Here is a 14829-nt window from a genome sequence, read left to right on the forward strand (position 1 = left end):
TAGAACAGGAAGAGTGAAGGGGCGGGGGTGAAGCCAGGCAGCTCTTGCCTAAAAGTCATCACATTAATATAAGGCAAAGGACATTGCTCTCTAATATACTTACATAAAGAGGATTTAGCCTCCACTTCGTGTTCCCACAACCGTAATCTAACTCTCACTCAGCCTTTGCTTGTTTCGTACAACTTCTCTCTATCCTCGGAAGATCTGATCAAACGCCGTTGATGACACATCTCTGCATAATGCAGCAGGTTTCCAGTTCAAAGGGACGCTGTAAAGTGCTCGAGCCAGGCCGGAAAAAGGGAGAAGAAGGAATGCCTTCATTGTATATCTGCTGTGGAAATAGAGTGATGTTACGTCAAGAAACACAATATGTAGAACACACGTATGTGACTCGGTTTCCAAATAAGGACGAGGCACGCAGCATAAATATCATGCTTCGGTGCCAGGAGATCGAGGGTTGACTGGAAATCTACGCCACATTATCGCTGTCTCACTTTCACATTTCCTGCGCCGGTGACGAAAAAAGAGACAAAGCATCTAAAAATACCAGCACACCCCTACAAACAGCCAGCTCAGCGAGAATTTCCCCTTCACAAGCGATCATGTCGCACTGACCGAGGCCCAAGAGCTGCACGGTGGAGGCATCCCACAATGCAGTGCAGCGACTTGTACAGTACTGGCGCGCGGGGCTCACCCCCGGGGTCAGATGGAAAGATCACACGTTCAGACGACTCCTCGACTCAGACTCTCTTACTGTATGCTGCCTGCTCTACACCCGCCCTCGTCATCTCGGCTCTGAAGTTCACACTTCAGCCCGAGCGAAGGATCACATCCTCGCTGGTTAGCGGCTCCCCCGGTTTCTCGTTTCTACCACGAAGACGCGGGTTACGACAGCTGGAAGTGTGACTTTTTACTACACCTGCGTGATGAGAAAATCTGTCAGGAAGAAAATCAACAGCGCTCTTCATTTTAGCTCTGCATAATTAGCCTGTTTCATTTCAGTTCCAGGGGGGACGCCTCATAAAGATGAGCACTAAACGATAAAATGATGTACAAGACATCAACTCTGGTGCGATCAAATGTTGAATCTATAAAAACAAGCTATGATTGTGAGTTATATCCCCGCAAGCCTTCACCAGAGCAACTGATACTCCTCCTGTAGTCCACAGGACAAAAAAACAACAGCATTTTAATAAAAGACAAATACTTAATTAAATCTTACTTAAATCAATCTTAACAAGACTGCAAATGTTAGTTTTCTGACACTTTTCCCCAGTGAGCGTTACCCCGGAGAAAAGACCAGCAAGTATCTTCATTTCCTAAATTAATGAAGAGTTGAGGAGCAGACGTGCTGCCTCATGCTGCTGCAATTTAGGATTGTTTTCATTATCAAATTATCAGCGGAGGATTTTCCAAATTGAGTATTTTGTTCATAAAATGTGCAGCAAAAAAAAGGGAAATTCTTGCATTTAAAGGTGCAGTACGTAGACATTTTAGTCATCCATTTTTTTTATGCCTAAACAAACTAAATAAACAAAATCTGGCTGAATAAACAAACTGATTTTAAATGACAACACAATTTCATACTGTTTACTTTGTTTATATGTGGCGGACCCTGCCACCTATCTAGCTTCAAACAGTGTTCTGGGACCTTATTTTCCTCTGAGAACAGCTTGTTTACTTACTTATTTCTCCTCCAAAACTACACAGTGCCCCTTTGACAACATTTCTACTAGAAATGTGAGAGAACTTTTGCATTCTGCTGCTTGATTCAGGTGATAATTCATCGCTTCGAGCGACCACGAGCACATTGTCATACGATACATTGTTAAAATACTGCCAATAGCTGCTTTTAAAGAGGCATAAGGGGAAGTTAAACGTGCTCTGTCATCATCAAACTCACAGTTAAACACGTGTATGACTGGAACAACCAGAACACTATAAACAATCAATAATATAACTAATTTTCCCTAGAGGGGATTCGGGCGACTAATCAGTGAGAACGATGCACACATCTGTACACATCTGTGCATTCAGCTGTAGCTCTCTCTCTCTCACCTTCCACCTCCCTCACTCTCTTTTTATCGCCCCTCTCTCAGGCCTTGTTTACCCCTCTCTTCTTTACTGTTCTTCACACCCGTCCTATTCTCCATCTGTTTTATTCCCCTCCCTGGTTAATATGTAAGCCAAAACACAGACACACCTCACATCTCCACCGTGCAGAGTAACAGCTTGCACAGCAGCACAGCGCTCTGATCAGCGACGGGCTCGTGGGCCTCGGTGCAGCCACCGTCGGTGCTTTCATGTGAGACCGCTCTGTGGTGCTGCACTGTGAGTCTTCTGCTGCAGATCTGCCGTATGTAGAGTGCAGAGGCTGCTCTATTCACGGCCGACAGTCGACGTATCCCCAGCTGTTTGCGTGCGGGTCGCCTTTTGGTTCGTATGTCATGAACGAGCACGAGGGCTGAACATGCAGGATCATTGACATGATCCACACTAAATGTTTCACCTAATTGACAACAGTAATGTTGATGTTTTGTCAGGAAAGGAATGCATTCAACGTGTTTGTTAGGCGCATGGATACAAGTGTGTTTGGGTCAGAACACTGAATGTAAACACAGCACAGCTTTGTTTACAGAGACACCTTTGCGTACCATCTTAATGCTTTTTACTGAATGTCTGTCCATGGAGCTATTGATACTCAGTAGGGTCGAGTGAGTACTCGAGAGTCCAGAACAGGGAGTATCATCAGAGCAGAACGTGTCAATATTTGTACTTGGGATGAAGAAAAAAACCTTGTTGTGTAGCCGACGGAAGTTTTTTTTTTTTAAGTTTACAAAAAAGAGTGATCTGTAAATAGTTCTCTCAGGCCCCGATCACACAACGACTCTGCGTTTCACGTGTGGCCACTTCAGACAACCCGCAGGAAAAACTTGTTTTGTGCAGAACACTGCAGCCTGGCAATCATGTGTATTTATTAGAAAAAGCGTTGTGACTCTGCTTTGGGCTGAAAAGTTGTAAATATTCCAACTTCACAATATTGCTAGAAAAACGAGTTTTCACATGCACCATGGGAAAACAATTGTGTTGCTGCAGACGTCTTTCCAGCGACACCTCGGTGTGATCTACTGCTAACATTGTTCCAAAGCTCAATTCTTTGTTTTGTCTTTTATGGCTTTATTTGACAGGACAGGCAGAGTAACGGGGAGAGAGAGGGGACGACATGCAGCAGAGGGCCACGGGTCAGAACCGAACCAGGCCACCACAGCAAGGACACAGTCTCCGTATATGGGGCACCGTTCTGCCTAACAAAGCTGCTGGGGTGCACTCTAGAGCTGAGTTCTGAGGCTGTTAGCAGCTTCTGACCAACCTTTATCAATTTCAGGCTTAATTAACATCTTCCAGTTAGTTCCGCCCACTTTCTGGTTATGTCCCGCCCATTCAGAGTACGGATATGGATACAAATCATTTAGTTTGTTGAACAGGTGCAGATACAGATAATGGTGTACTGGCTCATCCCTACTACTTAGTAAAGATAGATAAAACTATGAAAATCACCATAATGTGACATTCATTGGGGTCTGTAACATGTTCCCTTACATCTGGAGGACAGGATTTATAGGCCAGGGCATCTCTGCAAACTCTGTTGTGTCACACATTTCGCCTTCATCAGAAAATTGCAGCTTCTTGCGATTTGGACTGGGCCACGTCGCAGTTATATTTCGTTTGGCTGTGCAGCCCAACTACTTAGTCAAACATCGGACCACCTGCTCCACCACTAGCATCCACACTTGCAAACTAGGTGTTTACAGTCGTTCAATTTCATTAGGAAGTCACAGAGGCTGTGACGCTGAAAATACTCAGCCCCCACCCCCTCCGTGATATCTGCCCTGCTCCAGCCCCGCCCCCCCATGAACCGCTCAGATTTCCCAACATTCGGTGCCCCTTGGTGATCACTAATTGAGCACAACAGCTAAGACGCAGCAGCAATAAAAAATGTGGAGCGAGTAAATTCTCGATCAAAACAAAGGTTGTCCACAAACAAACATCAAAGTAAGGCATAAGAGTTATAGCAGCCCAACTTACGAGAGCATCGCGCTGTGGCCCGAGAGGCAGACGGCACCTTTCATTGAGCAGACTCTCCAGGATAATGCTGCTCTTTTGCTCACAGCTCCACGGGAAAAAAAAAAAGGTTGCTATGTGATTGCGCCAGCAGCTGAAGAAATGAGTCTGCAGTCATTACGGCTGCTTGTAAATGCATCCAAGCCAGCCGGCGCCAGATCGATTTTTCTATTTCTGATTGGCCTTCTGTTATTGCCCTGAGAGCCCTGCGAGGGGCTGGCTTGGGGGGGAAAGGCTGAGCTTAATTGATGCTGTCACGGTACGAAGCGGGTTATAATTTTTCACCCGGAACGTTTCAACTCGCTCCTCTCGCTGTCGCAGTACAGCTCGGCTCTCGTATAAAAAAAAAAATAAAATACAGGCACAACATGCACTACCCTGTTAATGTTTATGCGGTTGCGGTGGAGGCACAGCTGGTGGTCATCCTGCCATAAAATTCCTCACATTCTGCTCAGGCGTAGGATAGAGCAGAGCTTTAATGTCCCAGAGAGGCAATTTACCTTACAGACAGCAGTCAATAATAGTAAATACAGAAAGTATAACAGGACACGGGGCTGAATATGATTCATCGATGAAGAGTGATCTCGCATCTCGTTTGTGTTCCTGACCAGATGCCTCAAAATAAGATTTGCCAGGTTTGCAGAAGCATCTTCAACCTCCCGCTTCATCTTATAAGCAATCTGGAAGGGGTCCAGTCATGGCTGATATCTCGTTTTTTTTTTTTACAATTTGTTCAAATATTCTTCTTTTGAGGAGAGGTAAGAGCCCCAAGGTGATCATTATTTCATGAATATGAATGAATGTCCGACCCAGATGGCTTTTTCAGGGCTGATACCGATACCAATTATTAGAAATCAAGGAGACTGAGACTGAAAACCGATATTTGGGACTGATATTCATTTGCAGTAAAAGTGAATCTATTTGTGTATCCGCCTGATAATCAGTCTATATGCACATTTTTCAGGATTTTAGACCCAGAGCGGTCAGGACCAGGACTTTTCCTCTGCTTGATAAGGCTTAAAGATTTATGTACTGCTGCTTCATGAGTTCAAGCTCAAGATTAAAACAACCTCAACAACCTTAAATAAAACTTATTTATCTCATCTGCCAAATACGTGTCGGACATACCAGAGCACAGCACACTTTTTATTCTGCATTCCAACCACGTAAATGATGTCTCTCCAGGCTGCACACACATTACACTTTCTTGTTGGTAGTGGTTCTTGTAGTCTCTATACTTTCGACAGGAACGACCACATGTAACAAGGTCAACTTCAAAATGCAGTGTGACTGCTGAAATGCCCGTCGCTTGAATTGCAGAAATAGCCTCACACTGCCTTACCAACCGGCAGGATTTGTGCAGGCGATCTTGCGGTCCAGTGCTCGGACATGAGCTCTATATGATCCAACCTCTTGCAGCAAAATGCCACAGGGTGGATTTGAACCCTGGGCCACTGTACATGGGGAACATGCCCTTCCAATTGAGCTTCTGGGGCACTTCCTAAATGTATTTTAATATGTAGTCTCTGTCGAACTGACAGAGTCTGACAGTGTCCTAGTTTTTCTGGTGGTTAACTTGTGACCTGTGCTCTAACTCCTGGACGAGGAAGAACCCTGGTACAACTGGAGGCACTGACATTTATGAAGAAGAGAGGTTATAATTGTTCTACATACTGAAAATAAATCATCACCAGACACTGCTACAGGTGTAGTCAAACATGTGTATGCATGTATGAAATAAGTTGAACATTTTTCTCAAAGTGAGGAGAGGAAGAATGAGCCATGTGCATGTGTCCACGTCGCTTCATCAGAGACAAAGCACAGACAGAAAGTCGTGCAGCATAATGTGTCAGTAAGTCCGCCTCAATCTGCACAGGCTTCTTTCTCTGCACAGGAGCTTTGCAATAAAATACGTTGGCTCCTTTGACGGTTGCATAACAAAGGTCCAGCACCTTGTACAAAAAAAAATGACTAAGGGACTTATCCATCGAGCTGTGATTGAAATCCACAAAAATAATGCCGGGTGCATCAGGAGATAAGCTTGACAATTCTCATGGTGGATATAAAAGGTGCAGAGACAAAGTTAATAGTGCCCCCTCCCTTTCCTTTAACTATGGAGGGTACAGATCAAATCTCAAGTCCTGTCCGAAACCTTTGACTTTTAGATCGGAGCTGGAGTCCTGTTTGTTGAGCGAACACAACTCAATTCCTTGGAGTGCACATTGGCAGGCATAATAGATGACAGGGGTATGCTGTTTGTCCCCAGTGGTCCCTTCCTTCTCACCTGACCAGTCAGGCTTCTTGCGGGATACATTCCCTGGCCTGGCTCCATTACTGCGATTGCAAGACCTGCAGCACTGAATGAGAAATTCTCTGCTGTACTCTCTGAGTAACCCTAACCCTAATCGACTCCTGCAGGCCAAACAAAGCCACATAAAAGACCAATATCACAAGAAAAAAACCTACAACCCACATGACAGGATGATGGCAATGGATCAGACAACAGGATGAACTAGTCCTCTTTCTCCAGGTGGGAAGTATCAAACAAACAGCCTCAGGAAAAAGAAAAGAAAAACATGCAGGCTATCATCGACTCCAGCTTTCATGTGTGAAAGGTGGACCGGAATCTAAATCAAGAGAGAAACCCTTGAGAGTCAGAGGAAAGAAAGTATTTTTGTAATCGATACTGTACACCATCTCAGTCTAAAGAGACTAATTAAACCCTCAGATCAAAACTACATTCTATCAGGGAGCCTTTTAAAGATGAACAGAGACACAAGAAGAAACAAAAACTGTACCAAAAGATGATGAAAGCCTAATTGAAGATCGACAGCAAGAGATCTGATGACTGGATGGGAGAGATGGGGAGAAAAATAACGTTGTGAAGAGGTAAAGTGCGGGAAGAGAAATATCCTTGTGGCCTGGGGAAGAGAAGTGATAGATGGCAGGAGAGGAGATACAGAGGCAAAGAGGACAAGGCCGCTTTGAGATATGATCTCAACAGAGGTATCGGCGGTGGAGTGCGCCCGCGAGTGTGTGTTCTCCAGCGCGCATTATCAGTCGAGAGCCGTTGGCCCTTTCATGCCAGAGAACACACACATACACGCTCGCTCACACACTTTTCTCCCCCCTGACTTCATTAGCCAAACTGCATGCAGAGCTCGGGGAGTAATTGGCTGCCCTTTCAGCCTCCTAATGGCAAGTGGAGAGGAGAGGAAGGAGAGAACAGGAGGTGAACTGGTGAAATTACTGTCATTTATTACAAATCTCCACTTGAATCTTACTTTCTTACTTGTTTTCAGAGACTTTTCTTTAATCCTTTCTCAGTAGCTACTATTGTTTTAACCCACGGCTCTTTTGTGTTGCTTTTCACTTCCTACTTAAATTTATTTTTATGCTTCTGTGAGGGGACAAAAGAAGGAAGCAGTTACTTGGAGCGGGATAGATCTCCCGAGGATTTGAACAAACATGCTAAGCTTCATATATGATTTGTTCAGTGGTGGAATGTGTGCGCTTACTCAAGGACTGTACGTAAGTGAAAGGGGAGAAAGACGAGTATCTGAGGGAGTTATTGACGTCCCCTGATCGGATATTTTAGCCTCCTGTCCACTTCTTCTTTGCTAAAATCATCCTAGCCTGCCATATTACACCCCTCAGTACAAACACTGAATTGTTCAGTCCTACTTAGTTACACTCAAGAGTCCAGACCTGTGGAAATAAGCTGACGGTGTCTCAGATTACATGTCTTACTTATTAATTAAGAGTTTAACTTAAGTAGAGTAAGGGTAACTGTCACTTTTACCTTACTTTAACACAATATTTTTATGTTGATGAAGGTTCTCAGTCATCCAGGTCATGGTAATTCTAAGTGCTGTATTGTAGGCAACTGGACTTGTTCCAGTTCCTTGAAGACGTTTCACCTCTCATCCAAGAGGCTTCTTCAGTTCTAAATAACTGGAGGGGAGCTGCAGGCTTTTAAACTCTGTGTGGGAGTGTCCTAACGGAGTCGTTAGGGCCACTTGTGGGTCGTTGACTTAACCGGCATCATGTGGGTTCTTTCAGCAGTTAGTAAGAACTGAAGAAGCCTCTTGGATGAGAGGTGAAACATCTTCAAGAAACTGGAACAAGTCCAGTTGCCTACAATACAGCACTAAGAACAATATATAATATGTTACTTTTACTTAAGTTTGACTTTCACATACTTTTTGCTTTATGCTGTATGCTGTATATACTCAGCCAGGAGCAGAAAAGGAAGTAGTTGCCAAGGGTGGTGCTAGTAGTAGCAGAAGATCACGAGGAAGCAACACGAGGGAAGAGGAGAGGCTCAGCTCCAGGATGTTTCAGACACTGAGGCATGCCTACAGTTTCAGTAGACGATGCTCTGCTGTCAGATGACCCATGACTCAACAACTGCTGAGAAATTAGCGACAAGTGAAGACAGAGAAGTGCTCAGTATTCAGAATGAAAGTCGTTCCCAGAATAATACAAAATAATACACCAAGGCAGCAAATGGTAGAGAACAGATGAAAGGGACTGAGTAATTCATAGCAGCAGTGTAAAGGCACTGCATCACATCCCAGGTGTTCTTTTTTCCCCTGAACAAAAGACGCACTCTCTTTCAGAGCAATGAATACTGACCAAGGCTACACACTGTGTGATGTGAAGTGGTGTCACGGTTTTTTATTTCATATTATTAAAATCAGAAGTAGATACTGTAAATTATACTCCATCTCACTGAAGATTGTTATAATGTTAGCACTTCTACACTAGGTACATGAAGACACTGTTACATAAAGGCAGTCGCTGCCATTCAATGGATGGTAGAGTGCAGCTTTTACTGGCTTTTATACTAGTGATGCATCTTTACTCTCATTTTAATGTAATCATTAATCATGCTATATGCCAATGCTCAATGTTGGGTGACTACATATGAGGCAATTAAGATTGGACAGCAGTGGGGATTCCAGCCTGCGGAGCGTCATCAGATGGGTATTGCAGGTATGTTTGCTACAGTGACGGCTGCTACACGGGTGACATATGGAGGCCAATTATTATATTCCTTCACGGGGTTCAAAGTCTCTCGTGGCACCCTTTCGTCCACCTCCAGCCGAGCAGCTGCTCTCCCTGTCTTATCGCGGGCTTTATCAGGCTGGATGTCTGACGGGCCCCTCCCGGTGGGATCAGGCCAGATTAAAGGGCCGGCAGCGCGCATGGGAAACACAGACCTCGTGTCAACCCACGCAGGCCACATCCCACTCCTCCCACGCCCTTACGTATGAAAAACACATCCACATAGACAAGAAGGCTTGCAAAGCATGTAAACACGAGTCTCTCTGATTCCCAGGATGTCTTGGTCCCTGCTGCTACAATATTGACTGTTATTAGTTTAATTTGTCAGCGGATATCTAGGCTGTTTGAACAGAGTCATTATATAAGAGATAGTAAAGTCAGTGCATTTTATGAATAGAGCTCTATAAAATGAGGAGAGACAGGCCTCTACGGAAACCATGAGTGGCCACGCTTGCCGTTATGTTTTTTTTTGAGGCCGTTATCGCAACATCACAATCTAATTATATTCTTATCTCGGGATAAGAAAGCTCGGGTTCTTGTGATAAAGGGGAAACTTTATCTTGAGAAACAAAAAGTCGATTTCTTGAGATGATTTGTGTTGAGAAAATGGGAAAGAAGATTGATAAGAGTTGACCGTGACATTCTGTGCACACTGAGGGGTGGAATATTTCCCCTAATGATTTCATATGAGGACATTTACGTTATGGCTGATTATTGTAAGGGAAAGGCTTACATACAGTTGTCAGCTTAAAGGTGAAAGATGTAAGAAATGTCTTATTTTTACTACAAACAAATAGGGGGCAGCATATCACAAGCTAACTGCTGCTTACTGTATGTTCTGTTAGCTAGTTAGCTCAGTTAGCCATGCAGCCAGTGGTCAAGCACAGGAACAAAACAGGAATGTTTTTAACTTGTATTCTTACGTACTGCACCTTTAAAGCAGAGGCGATACTGCCAAGTTGGCGTGGAGGAACTGGAGCAGAAACTAATTTCATTGGTGGGTGTTTGAATGGTGTAATAAAGTGCTTGTTTTAAAGTTAGATTGAAGTGCAGTCTGGTGTGGTGATAAATATGGGGACTACTTGATTTCACATCTTCAGCTCAAAAGTTGCTGCAGTTGTCAAGATGTCTTGATGCACAGATGGCTTATTTGTAACAAGGTGAGGTCACATGTTTCTGTGCACCAGTTAAAACACTTGAATCCACATGTGGTGAGAGCCATGGGGCTGCTTGCTTATCTTGCAAGCATTGCCCATCAAATCAAATCAAACAACACATGCCTGATATACGAGTGTTTGAGTTTAAGTGTTAAAATCATAATAAAATCATAAAGTATTAATACCTAACTTTTTTTTTTTTCAGAACGCTAACTTTATTTGTCGCCTATTATTTTATCAATAAGTAAGTAACATTTAAACAATTCAAAAACAAACCAAAGTTGACTGATTGGAGAGGAGCCACAGTCTGTGATGTAACACCCAGCTACTCACACCACTGTCTTATTCTGCACAACTAAAATAAAAAAAGACAGAAAGAATTTCAACTGCTGTCTATTTTGTGGAGGAAAATGACTTCTTCTTCTCTTCTTAATGGCAATCCTCATCATTACAATCATGCTGATAATGGTTCATGGGAAAGTGGTATTTGCTTTTAACAACAGAGCACTAAAGACAGAATGCATCATAATTCTCATTAAGGATAAACAGAACTATTTCCTCTCCATTACTGTGTTTTACCACCAGACCACAGAGCCATTTTACACTCAGCCTCCTTCTATTTGTTATTCTCTTCCTGATTACACTCCCTTTTTTACATAAAGCCTTCAGAGCTCTCCTCCGAGAAAATTCCACTGGCCTTCCACATCCATCATGCTGCCGGAAGATGTACAAACAGCAAGCCTCTGCGGGGGGAAGTTAACCCGACCCAAGGCCTGGAGGGCCCGGAGAGGCTGCTCCGGCTCCACCGAGATCTCTGCTCAAAGGTTTCAAAGCTCCAAGAGGCTGAGCCTGTCTGTGCGCCTCTACCCTGTGATCCACCGCTGACCTGAGCTCACGTGACGAGACAGAAACCTTAATTCAAAGTGACTTTCAGGTTGTGGAGTTGTGTATTCCATGCATACATGCGGTCAGGGCCATCTAGTCAGGAATTCCTAGCAGCGTCACATGAGAGCAAGGTCACCTATATGAGCAACACTGGAGCGTCCCTTTGAAAGCATGCAGTATAGAATAGTGAGCCATTGAGGACAGTAAGAGGTGATAATGACACCGTCTCTCTCCCCCTCTGCACTGCAAATCACCGTCCTCACTGAAATACACCTTGATTACAGCATCTATCATTTTAACACCTCAGGGATAAAACTTATGCTGGTGTGTGTGTGTGTGTGTGTGTGTATATATATATATATATATATATATATATACAAGTTATGAGTGTGTGTGTGCAGGAGAGTGTGTTCATGAGCCGGGCTGACTGAGGCCGAAGTGCTCCAGCTCACATTTATCTTCTTATATAACAACTAGCCTAGCATTAGCACATGCAGGCTAAGCGCTGCCTCAGCCCAACAAAACATAAGCAGCAGGATTCTGGAATCAAATTGAGTTGAGCAGGTTTCCTCAGGACAAGATCCCCAAATACAAATCAATTAGTCGGAACCGCTCCTCCACAGTGCAGCACATTCCCATTAACCCGGGGTCACAACCGATGACGGCCACATTACCGGACCCTTCATCATTGGTTTGATTATTAGCCGCCCTAAATGACACGTGCAGAATGACCACAGCGCCCTCCGACACTATAACCGCCACTCATGAGACTCCTTTGAATGTTCTAGACTCTCAGCACAGGATCTCACACCAGGTCTGACAGCAACCAGTTAAATCTGCAGGGATTATAAGGAAGGCGCGTAACAGCTGGGTGGCATTTAGGGGGGAAACGTGGAGGCAAACGCATCAGGACTGCATCAGGCATAGGCGGAGTTGTTATCTCGAGGAAGAGGAGAGCAGCGGTCCTAAACACCTAAGTGATGGATGATGATTAAAGATGGCATGCCACTGTATACACCCCGAGGGCCTCCGGGCCTCTGCCTCTTATTTTATTTATTTAGTCCTCAACGCGGCTGTCAGTGAGCGGGAGAAGCTCTGCTCAGTGTTCAGTATGGATAAATGATAAGTCACGTTCTGATACATGAGATAGCAGAACACAGGCTGCGTTAGAACCACACTGAGTGGTTAGTAAGGCTGTTATCAAGCTAATACAAAACAGGGAGATTGGCAAATGCTCAACAGCATAGATAATGTGTTCCTATTAAAGGAGCACTATGTAGTTTTTGGAGAGGAAATTCAAACTCAGAATTTTAATATTTACAATATCAATAAGGTAATGGTACAAACTCAGAAGTACTTTTTTCCCCATAACTGAATAAACAAGCTGTTCTTAGAGGTAAATAAGGTCCCAGAACACTGTCTGTAGCTAGAAAGGTGGCAGGGTCCGCCACATATGAACAAAGTATAATAACAATATGAAACTGTGTTGTCCTTTAAGGTCAGTTTGTTTATTCAGTCATGAAAACAAAGAAAGTTGACTTATCCTACTACAAAATAAAAGTCTTTGACTGGAATCTCTATAAACATACAAAGACAAAATACACAATTCAAAAGCCAATTTGAAACATGAGAAAATAATGTAACTGCAGTCTGAACAGGAACACAACAGCCAAGGCAGTTATCAGGGTTGAGGATGCAATGTCCCCATTTTTCCTCCCTGTCTGCCTCTGTCAGAGAGATGGGACCTGAATGCACCACATGGCTCTAAAACAGTCGGAGGAGGAGGAGGAGGAGGAGAGCTGGAAGATCCAGAGCACCACCATGCGCATCCTTGTCCCGTGTCAAGATCATTCATAAAAATGGCAGGCCGACACCGCTGCCATCCTCCAGGCTGCACACTGGGAGCTTTCTTTTCTGTTCTAACTCGATTAAAGCACAACCAAGATAATCAGCCTGAGTGGATTGCACGCAAAAACAAAACATCTGTCTTAATGCAATGAAACACACAGCAGGGGGGGAGCCTGCTCGGTGCGGGGATGTTTTCGGATCACATACCGCTGGCTGCGCTTCACTCGGCGGTTTATTGTCAGCGCGCAGCCGAAAACACGCACCGTTTCTCCGGGTAAACAAACGCGTCTGCGCCGAATTCACCCCGAACAGCCCCAGCGTTACATGCAAACATCAATACATTAGGTAGGACAAACAGCTGCGGTGTGTAAGAATGTCGTCCCGTCTCCTTACCCGACAGAGCCGAGGTGGTGTCGGTGGAGGGGAGGAGGTGGAGGAGGAGGAAGGTGTCCCTGCTCCGGATCAGCGCGGCTGGAGCGCAGGGCAGCCGGGGAAGAGATGCGGGGATGCTCGGCTCCTTTCCTCCGGTGCTCCTGGCGGATGCTGCTGCTGTTGCCGGGACCGACCGAGATCTCCGTCTGCTTACTACTACTGCTGCTCCTTACTGCACGCTCACACGCATCCACACACACTCACACACACACCGACCGACCGACTGGCTGAGTGACTGACTAAAGTGGCCCTTGGTTACAGCAGCCGAGCCCTGCAAAACATGTTACCGTGCAGGCGAGAGGCAGCAGTGACGGTGCTGCGGTGCGGAGCTGCTGCTGCTGCTGCTGCTGGAGGTGGAGGTGCTGATGCTGCTGGAGTCTCCTCTCCTCCAGGGGCCGGGTTTGGGACGGGATAGCAGCGGAGGACTGTGTGTTTAAGCGGTGAGCGCCAGTGGAGTGGATTTAAACGGGGGGATGGTTTGGTTGGATTACGTGGTAGGGGTTTAATTAGACAGCGCAGCGCCTATTGGCACCGACGTTGCGCACAGCCCTCCTCCTTTCCTCCTCTCTCTCTCTCTCTCTCTCTCTCTCTCTCTGTGAAGTAGATAGATGTGTGTGTCAAAACATAGAATCATGGCGCACCATGCTGTGTGTATAATAATACAGCTCACTGCGCATTACTTTTATTCTTGGTGATGGAGATGGTGATTACTAGTGGGGCCGCATCAAGCACATACATTATAAAATATAAATATCACTGCAATGTGTGTGTGTGTGTGTGTGTGTGTGTGTGTGTGTGTGTGGACCCCAGAAGAGAACATACTAAATAGAAAAATACTGTATTTATTTATAATCTCTGTAATAGTCTGTCATTTTGGTTATGCTGTGATGAAGCATCCTGGTCTTTATGAAAGGTAGTGGGAGATTATTATGTTATTATTCTGATATATCTCCATCATCTTCTGCCCGCACACAGTGGCATAGAAGTGACATAATATTTAGTCCAATAGCCCACTTTTACTTTAGTCTGCTTATTGTGGAAATGTGATATTTGCACTTTCCGTCCAAATGTGATATAGAATTTCCAGAAAGGAAATGTGCATAAGTGCAGTTTTCTAATTTTCCATCCACTCCTTTGTATTACTACACAATTACTGAAAGCTGAAAGCATCATCTGAATTTCTCTGCCATTAAACCGTTGCAGAAGGAGAGGGACATATAGAGTCGTTCTCATCATTAGCTAAGGAGCAGTAAAATGCTGGAAATTTTTTTCCCCCCAACTGTCAAAAGTGAAAGTGAATCACAGGGAATCGACT

The 14829-nt window shown here is 44.6% G+C and overlaps 1 protein-coding gene across 1 annotated transcript in view; it reads right to left on the reverse strand.

Moving 5' to 3' along the window:
* Nucleotides 1-13993, reverse strand: part of LOC311273049 (hippocalcin-like protein 1) — a 43812-nt gene extending 29819 nt beyond the window's left edge. The window contains exon 1 of the mRNA XM_084379916.1: nt 13476-13993. The gene's annotated coding sequence lies outside the window, so the exon portion shown is untranslated. The remainder of the gene's footprint in view (nt 1-13475) is intronic.
* Between the last annotated feature and the right edge of the window lie 836 nt (nt 13994-14829).

This window comes from Pagrus pagrus, assembly GCF_965226575.1.
Source record: "Pagrus pagrus genome assembly, chromosome: 17".
NCBI classification, from domain to species: Eukaryota; Metazoa; Chordata; class Actinopteri; order Spariformes; family Sparidae; genus Pagrus; species Pagrus pagrus.